The sequence below is a fragment of the Periplaneta americana genome, chromosome 15 (assembly GCF_040183065.1).
Source record: "Periplaneta americana isolate PAMFEO1 chromosome 15, P.americana_PAMFEO1_priV1, whole genome shotgun sequence".
Taxonomy (NCBI): Eukaryota; Metazoa; Arthropoda; class Insecta; order Blattodea; family Blattidae; genus Periplaneta; species Periplaneta americana.
The window spans coordinates 118,120,558-118,129,679 of record NC_091131.1 but is presented as its reverse complement, the minus strand read 5'-3'; the positions used below and the strand labels follow the sequence as shown (position 1 = coordinate 118,129,679).

General features: G+C 36.6%; 1 long non-coding RNA gene across 2 annotated transcripts; it reads left to right on the top strand.

Annotated features, from left to right (window-relative positions):
* Positions 1-502: 502 nt before the first annotated feature.
* Positions 503-1,690, top strand: LOC138715288 (uncharacterized). 2 transcript variants are annotated; one of them, XR_011336215.1, is made up of 3 exons: positions 503-626; positions 1,051-1,241; positions 1,626-1,690. It is a non-coding gene; the product is annotated as an uncharacterized lncRNA (long non-coding RNA). The 2 variants fall into 2 exon arrangements; XR_011336214.1 differs by lacking the exon at positions 1,626-1,690 and adding an exon at positions 1,422-1,509.
* Positions 1,691-9,122: the final 7,432 nt, after the last annotated feature.

The following is a 9,122-nucleotide window of genomic DNA, read 5'->3' as shown; positions in this document are numbered from 1 at the left end:
TGGCAATGAAGTTACTGAAAATGTAGTGAAATTTATTGCGTTGGCATACCTTTCCCCGCGTATTTCATGTTTATGTTCCGTGTTTATATGGTACTATTTATTTTGAGGTTTTATTGTAAGCATTATTGTTATTATTTATTATAATATTGAAGCTACAGCCAAAAAATAACTGAGTGAAGAACAGAAAATGACACATACTGTAAGAAGAAACTTTACATGGAAGCAAAAGGTAAGATTTTAAAGGTTATGTTTCTTTTCGAATAGTAATAATTCATTTTGAATTTGGTTTTAATTAGTAGGCCTAAACAGGACGGGTGCGGCTTCCAGCAAAAGTTTCGTTTTTCTCCATAATCATTGTCTTATTCATGTGTAACTGCACAAGAAGTGTAGGTGGCAATTATTTTTGTATTGTAATTAATATTAAGTGTGCTTTCAGTTGTTGTATAGCCTACATTATTAGTGAATAGGGCCTATTTCGGTATTTTTTTTATAAATAGTGTACTTCACGGCTTCAAATCATGGGTCGAAGGCACAATAACTCGTTTAAAAAAGAAAAGTTCACTGATACTGATAATAATGAATGATGTCTTTGGCCTGGGATTTCTAACCAACATTAGTACAGCAAGGTACACTGTTCCTAGCAAATTACCAATATTTCAGTATGTTAGGCCTACGTATTTTACTGTTAATAAATGGGCGGATATTTTGTATTAGGCCCATAATACCATTCGATCACAGATAGGGCCTAACATTATTTTTTAAAAGAACAGCATGAGGTGGAGAGACGTTTCCACTAAAATGCAATAGGCCTATCTGTTTGTAAAGCACATTCAACACCTCGTAAAATAACACAAACAGCAGATATTAAGTTTTTTCCAAAGTCTATATGTACAGTATAGTCATATGTTTGATATTGTACTGACAATCGTCCATTAAAAGCTTTTGCTTATTTAGGTACAGAAACTTAGATAAGGGAAAAAGAGAAATACAGTATATTTTCTAATGTTGTAGGTTGCATATGGAATTAACCTAGTTTTACTTCCTTTTTAGTAATATAGAATGAAGCATGGGAAGAATATAGTAACATCAGCACAAATACAAGGACCTGAAAACAGCTGAGAAGCAAATTTGAATTCTTGGAAAAGAACACAAATAAAATTGCTGCTGCAGAGAGACAATGCAGGCTACAAACAATTGGAGCCCCTCCAACTGAAGCAAAACCAAATCCAAACTTAGCCAAGGTAAGTGATTTAATTCTCCTATCAATTGAGTGATTTTGATTCATATGCAATGCATAAGTTCACTTATATGTTAAGTTATACAATTATTAAATAATAAGCAGAGGAAATTGTATAACATAAGTTTGAATTCTTTTTATTTATTCATTCACTCATTTATTTATTTACTTACTTTTGTTACAGCCGAAGTAGTAACTAAACCAAGTTCCACTGGTACCAGTGCAGCTAATAACACGAATGAGGTTAGTGTGTAAGGAATTAAGAGTCAGAAGAAGAGATGATGAGCTTTAGAGATAAAAAAAATATTAGATTCTTGAAAATTGTTATACAAATTTAATTTAATGTCGGTATTACATTATAATACTATTATTTCTTTTTTATTTACAGTACCATTCAGGTTCACAGTGCAATTCTCTAGTTTTTGAAGTGAAACTGGACATCCCAACAATATCTCCAGGTAATTTGATTTATGTCCCGCTCTGTGGCGTCACGGTCTAAGGCATCCCGCCTGGGACTCGCGTTACGGAATGCGCGCTGGTTCGAGTCCTCATGGGGGAAGAACTTTTCTCATGAAATTTCGGCCAGTGTATGGGACCGGTGCCCACCCAGCATCGTGATGCACTTGGGGAGCTACGATAGGTAGCGAAATCCGGTTGCGAATGCCAGCTATAACGGCTGGGGGGATCATCGTGCTAACCACACGATACCTCCATTCTGGTTGGATGATCGTCCACCTCTGCTTCGGCATGTGGGCGTGAGGCCAGCAGCCGGCTGGTCGGTCTAGGCCCTTCACGGGCTGTAGCGCCATGGATTATTATATTATTAATTTGATTTATACTACAAAACGTTCTTTCACATTCTACGTATGATGCTTACTTTTCCAATCTGAAATAGCTGTAACATGTAAACACATTTTCAGCCAACATGTTGAAAATAAAACTAACACACATACTATATAAAATCTGCAGCAAGCAGTAGATAAATTAGATGCAAAAGTTAAAATATAAATTGTATGTAATGATAAATGGTCACAAGAAATGGATGTCATAAAAAGTAAACATCATTGTATTATAATATTATGTGGGATTTGAGTGGGAATTTGAAATTTATAAATGTAGGCCTAAAAATAGAAAGTACACTAAACTGAAGAATTTATTTTGAGATTTCTCTGTAATGGGTTTGTAATCAGATTAGGCCACATTATGTTAAGTTGTATTTCAATTTTACTATGAGGATTCTCACTTTGAAACTTGTGAATGATTTCTTGTGTACAGAAAAACTGAAAAATATCTTTTCATAAGATAAAACAGAAACTGACTACACTCTATTTACAATAGAACTATTTGCTTGGTTTTTTCTCTCTCTTTTTTATTGCAGCTTTACTTTCTTATTGTTAAAAATGAGTTTGGATTAATAGCACGTTAGAAAATACAATACTGTTACAGCTGCTGACTTTGAAGTGTCCACACATTTATGATAAAACATAATCTTTCTCCAGAATTAATTATCTTAAGAATTAATTCCACTCTTAAAATATTACAGTGTCAGCTGGTGCAGCAGATGAAGGTCTTCCACTGTACGGGTGTCTACACAGTGTAAAGAAAGTAAGTTTTAAGTGAAATTACTGGTTTATTCAGTGTAAGTAGTATAGGCTAAACCCAGAAAGGTCTGAATATAAGCATATATCTCTCTCTTAAATATTTCACCTGATAATGGGATAATAGCTGATCGAGTTACACCCCAAGGATGCTTAAAAAAAAAAATAAAGAAAAAGCAAGCCTCTGAGGAATGCATTAGCCACATTGAAAAATCTTTCTCCATCTGTGAGCTGTAAGTCTAATGTTGACTTAATTATACTTGAGATGTTAGAAATGCATGAACTTCAATACTATTACAGTGATTTCTTTAAAAAATACATTAGTTGAAAGTTGGATGCTAACATTATAACAAAGAATGATTTGAAATAAAAGTAAGTCATGTCCTTATGTTTGGAAAGAGATGGGGTTTGGAATATCAAAAGTAACATTTGGAGTTTTTACATTACTTTTTCCTCCTCTTTAATGGGTGGTCCATCTACAAGGACATCTTCAATTAGTGGCAGAAAGTAAATGCTACAATAATCACCCATTCTTTATGTTTTAACAAAAAATATGTTTAATTTTGTTGACCAGATTTGTTTGACCTGGATGACTGGGAGATTACTTCTTCTCATCCTTCTAATGGAGTGATAATCTCTTGCAGCTGTTCTTGATCCCTATGGTCTCTGCTTTATCTGCTAGTCTTCAGGATTAGGTTCGAGTCAGGTGATAATTATAAGCTAATCTAAGGTTTCTGGTTGGGTTCGGGTCTGGTTCAGATCAGGCCAAGATGGGCCGGGCCTAAGAATTATGACCCGTGCAGATCTCTAACAAATGGGGCTTATAGCTGAAGTTGGCTCTGCCACAGTTTTCCAAGTTTTGTGTATTTGCATATGTATTTGTGTTGTGTTTAATTACAGTTACTATGTATTCTTATGTATTAGCCTGCATATTATTAATTTGTAAATATGACATGTACCATAGCATATATAATGAGACAGTGGATGTAATAAATGATTATGCTTATTGTGTCTCCTGAAAAATGTCGTGTTTTGTTTACACAAAATAAATAAATAAATTTTAAATTTAATTGCAGCTATAGTCCATCTCTCTTGTTTTAATTACACATTCACAGAGTACCTGAATACAATTGAAGCGTCAGCTGGAACAACGTTGTAAGTTACAAAATTTTCATTCGGTGTGTTTCCATGTAATAATGTTGTATGTCATGTTACCTTGCTATACTCCTTGGCTTGCAACTGTCCACTCAAAAGTTTGCTTACCTCATAAGAACAAAGTTGTACGCATACACATTTTTGCAGCTCCTGTAAATTTGACCAAATGTAACTTATAACGTTGTTCCAGCCGACGGTTCAATTAATGTGCCTCTTGAAAAATGTTGTTTTACCATATTTTGCTTATGTAAAATAAATTTGAATTGCAGATACAGTGCATTAGCCTGTTAAGAGATCACTGTGAGGGATCCCAGCAATAAAATATATTTAAAAAGTAACGATATGAATATGTTTGCATACATGAATCACTAGACCTAGCGTGAATGAAACAGCTCCCTTGCAAAACATAAATGCCAATTCCAAAACTTTCAGGAAATGAAGAAAAACTGTCACGTCTAAAATTCAATAAACTGTTACAGTTTGTTAAATAATAATATATAGCAAGCATATCTTAAGTCTGATTAGTGAAATATGTTAGGCCTACTCCTACTGGCGAGCGATATATGCAAGGAAGGAGAAGGGAACTTGCCACCTTACCACATTATCTCCTGACAGTTGTCTCATGAGTGATGCCTTATTGATATTCCAATCTATCTTCGGAGAGTTGACTAAACAACTAGCAGACAGTTCTAGGAAAACTTTAATCAAGACCTATAATATGTACATAAAACCTGTATTAAAATACTATTCAGAAGTATTCATAACAGCATCAAAAAGAGAGACAGAATCCCTCGGAAGAATAAAACAAGCCTTGCACTTAATTACTGGAGCAAATAAAACTACTCCCAATGAAGCATTAAAAGTCATCACTTCAATTAAACCAAGCAGCAAGTGCAGCACTAGCTCGATTGACAACAGTTCCTGCTGTAACTTCGTGGACCCCACAAAAATCTCCTACTGTTGTCAATGTTCTCCCAGTGGCATAGAATCTCAATACCAACAGTAATTGGGCCATTGGAGATAAGGCATTATTTCTGGAAAAATGAACAAACAATTAGATTTGGTTACACCTTTACCGGTAAATCTTTACAATAGCGTTACCAAAAGAAGGCAAGGACTCCCTACAGGATAGCCTGGAAGAGAGAGGTTTGGATGTAGTTTTGACATTTTTTTTTTTTTAGACAATTGTAAATATATGCAAATCATACTAACCTAACCTGTCACTAACTCGATCTTACGAAAACTTGTCTTTTCCCTTTAATTAGTAAGGAAACACAGTAATGAAATGAATGTGCTGCCCTTCCCTGCCGCCTACCCCTTCTATCTCGACAGAGCGATCCTGCCTACCCGTACCTCTCCACCGGACTCCACTTTCACAGCAACTTTCCACCTTTATTTGGGAAATTGGTGTCGGCACTCAATTTTTCTTTCGTTTACAGTACATATGACTTGACTAGAAGCCAAATATGTGAATACATTTGTATCTTAAAGTGGTAACGCAATTGTGAAGAAATGATAGTTTACCATATAAAGGATTTTGATATATTATATGCGGTTATTATTATTTTTTTATATAAAAGTATTTTGAAACTTATTGTAGGTTGCCCTATATTATTATATCAATCACCTTAATACCTTGTAAGGACAACAGAACACCTGCATGAAGCAACATTCTAACCTCACTTCTACTGTACGCCTATTACAGGTTACTGTACTTCAAAATAATTATTATAGTGCTATTATATACAAAATATTAATGTAATACCTAAAGAAATAGTGTAGCTTATTATTAACTGTGAATTACGATCTGTGTCTTGTTTCAGTTGATAATTGATTTCATGTAGTAGGTTTCATTATTCGAAACTGTCTAAAAAATTTCTCGTCATCCCACTCTTCAAAATTATTTGGACGCAGCCTAATTCGTTTTGCTGTTCTGATATAACGAAGCATCTGCTCCAGAACTTATCATCAGAATCAGTATCAAAATTAAATTGGTCCTTAAAATCACCAGCTGTACGACGAGCAGCCATCTTGATTTCAACACCGAGTTCCAACCTCCGGATAACGCCTATCTTCCACTCTGCCTTCCGGATTGCTAATCTGGAAGTTTAGCCTCCAGATTGCACATAACCAAAAGTCGTAGTACGCAATTACAACCCAACTTCCGGATAAATATGCCATCTGCCGGATAAGTTTAAACTAGAACTTTATCCGAGAGTCGTAGTACAGGCCCTAAAAATGTTAGGACGACAAGAAGTCCAGACAGAAACTTTAGCTGTGAGTGTATTATTTAAGTCTGATGCAAGATATTTACTTGTAACGTAATTTAAATTTTGTATGGAATTGTTAAAAGTTCTTGGTTAACTACTTTCAAACAGGGACTGTAATCTAAGTCTGCCACTTTGTATAGCATATATACTTTCCATCCAAGCGGTCTGTGATTCGATTCCTGGTATAGCCACTGGAAGAGATCTTCCGTTCAGGAGAGGGGGTATTTGTCATGTGTTGCCCTGTATTGTCTCAACGGTGGCCTTGTTCCAAATTGATCACATGCCCATGGAGGCCCACAATGTGAGCTTCTCTTCAGTATAGATCCATCCAAAGATACTATCCTCTTCTACACCGCATTGAACTGTAACTCTATTCTAAAAGAGGTAAGCGGACGAAAAAAGAAGAAAGAAATTCTGCGAACTAAACAATAAGTTACAGCTCAAAAATGTATTTTCCATACTATGTTCGGAGAGAGGGAGATTGGGGAGGGAGGGAGAAGGAGGGAAAAAGAGAGAGCGAGAGAGACGCGGCTTGAACAAAGAACCTATACATTTATATTCAAAATGTTCACTTTAGTCAATTACAACAGCAAATACACCGAAGTCCATGAGAAGCTGACATTCAAAATCGAATTAAATACCGCACAATTACAAGCCTGTTCACTCGGCTGAAAGTTCTGAAGATACGCGTACATTTGTAGTGTACCGTGCTTCCCACTCTCTTGTCCAGCGTAGTATTTCCTGCGCCGGTCCCGCTCCTAACGACTTCACTACATTGCGAGGTACGCCCATCAGAGTGGGAGGGGCAAAGAATGTGTAGAAATGTTTCAACATGTTCTTCCATCTAGCAATAATGGCCCACAAGAGACATAACTGTCTCCATCACATTTGCTCGATGAATAAGCCATCTTGTTGTGCTGCAACCTGCTAGATAAAATAATATCATTATGTAGTCAAGCTCCCCTTGATCCCAACCCTAAGCAGTGTTGTTGAACCGTGAGGAGAACTCGTTGTTTTGTGTGGATTTCCTATTTGAATGCGTCAAAGTACACTAAACGGGTAAAATTCATAATAAAAGTGCGAGGGTTGTTTGAAAAGTTCGTGGCCTGACACAGAAATTAAAGGAGCATTATTCTGAAACAATCTTTATTTCTCAACATAATCCCCCCTGAGATTCACACATTTGCTCCACCGATGCTGCAATGCTGCTACACCCTCCTTGTACACAGATTCCTCGAGGTCTGCAGAAAAAAGACTTCTGCTGCTACGATAACCTCTGCATTTGACGAAAATTTATTTCCAGTCAAGTGAGTTTTGAGCTCTGGGAAAAGAAAGAAGTCTGAGGGTGCGAGATCTGGTGAGTAAGGGACAATTAGAACAGCAGTTCGTGTAGTTTAGCAAACGCGATTGCAGACGTGTGAGCAGGTACATTGTCATGACGAAACAACACTTTCTTCTTAGCCATACCCGGCCTCTTTTCGCGAATTTTGCTTTTCAATTGCTGCTGCAGGGAATTTTAATAATACTATCCGATTATTCCTCTCTCCTTTGCTAGATAGTCAATCATGATTATCCCCTTAGAATCCCAGAACACGGACGTCATGAATTTCCCAGCCGATTGAACAGCTAGCGTTTGCTTTCTTTACAGCAGGAGAATAACTGTGCTTCCATTGTTTTGACTGGTGTTTTTTCTCTTGTATGTAGTAGTAGGTTTCATCAGTGGTCACAAGCCGCCCAAAGAAATCGACCGAAATATGGCATTGGACGTGCTTTTGTTTCGATGTTAAGAAACACGGACATGCTCAAGATATTAAGATGTGGCGCACCCGTTCAGTTGAGATACGCATAACCTCGCCACTTTCCCACACTTTCAATCGACGATCATTCAACACCATATCGTGAATTTTTTCTACGATTTCTTCACTTGCTGCTGTTACTGGACGTCCATTGCTGGGGGTCGTCTTCCAATCTCTCTCGACCGTGTTTAAATAGTGCCTCCCATTTTTTCACAGTCGAAAACGCTGGAGCGAATTCCCCCAGTGTAGCATCCATGTCTGCTTTAATTTCTGCTTGAGTCATTCCCTTTTCTTCGAAATATTTTATGACAGCACGAAGGTGGATATTTTTCATTTTTGCCAATCTGTTCGACGCATTAACTTCAAAATTAAACTATACACAAAACGTAGTCAATAGGAAATTATGATTCTTCGCGCTTGAAGTAATGTAAAATGGCCGCCGCTAACAATGGATGCATTGTTGACACGTTTTCTATGTCATCTATGTGTGAGGTCACGAACTTTTTAAACGCACCTCGAATTTATAATTCAAAAAATTATAATGAATTATGATATAGTAACGATTCTGAAACTTAAATAGTAATGTCTGCAGCTGAATCATGTTCGATTTTCTGCATGGGTGGACAAATGTACAGTTAATTCTTGCTGGCTACATGGTCCGTGTTCACTCATACGCACGAAATAGTGTAGCCCGCTTTTAGCACTTAGGCCCACTCGCGGCTATTCACGTAGTGCATAGTTTTAAATATTGTGTTGTTTTTTTTTCATACCTTCAAGGGATTTTTATTTACGTGTCTTCGTGTGGCTGTAGAATATTATGTGAATGAGTAATAACGGTACAGTAAATTGGTGACAGCAACCATTGGTAGGCCTACATAATACAGTATATAGATACATAATACATAAATACAGTATATAGATACATTATATAAAAAATTCACATTACAAAAAATAAGCTGTTCTTTAGAAGATACGAAATAACGAGCAGCAACACCGTATAGTGAACAGAGTACCTTTGAAAAGTACATAATCGGCTTCTTAATAGGATTAACGGCTCCGTATTCAC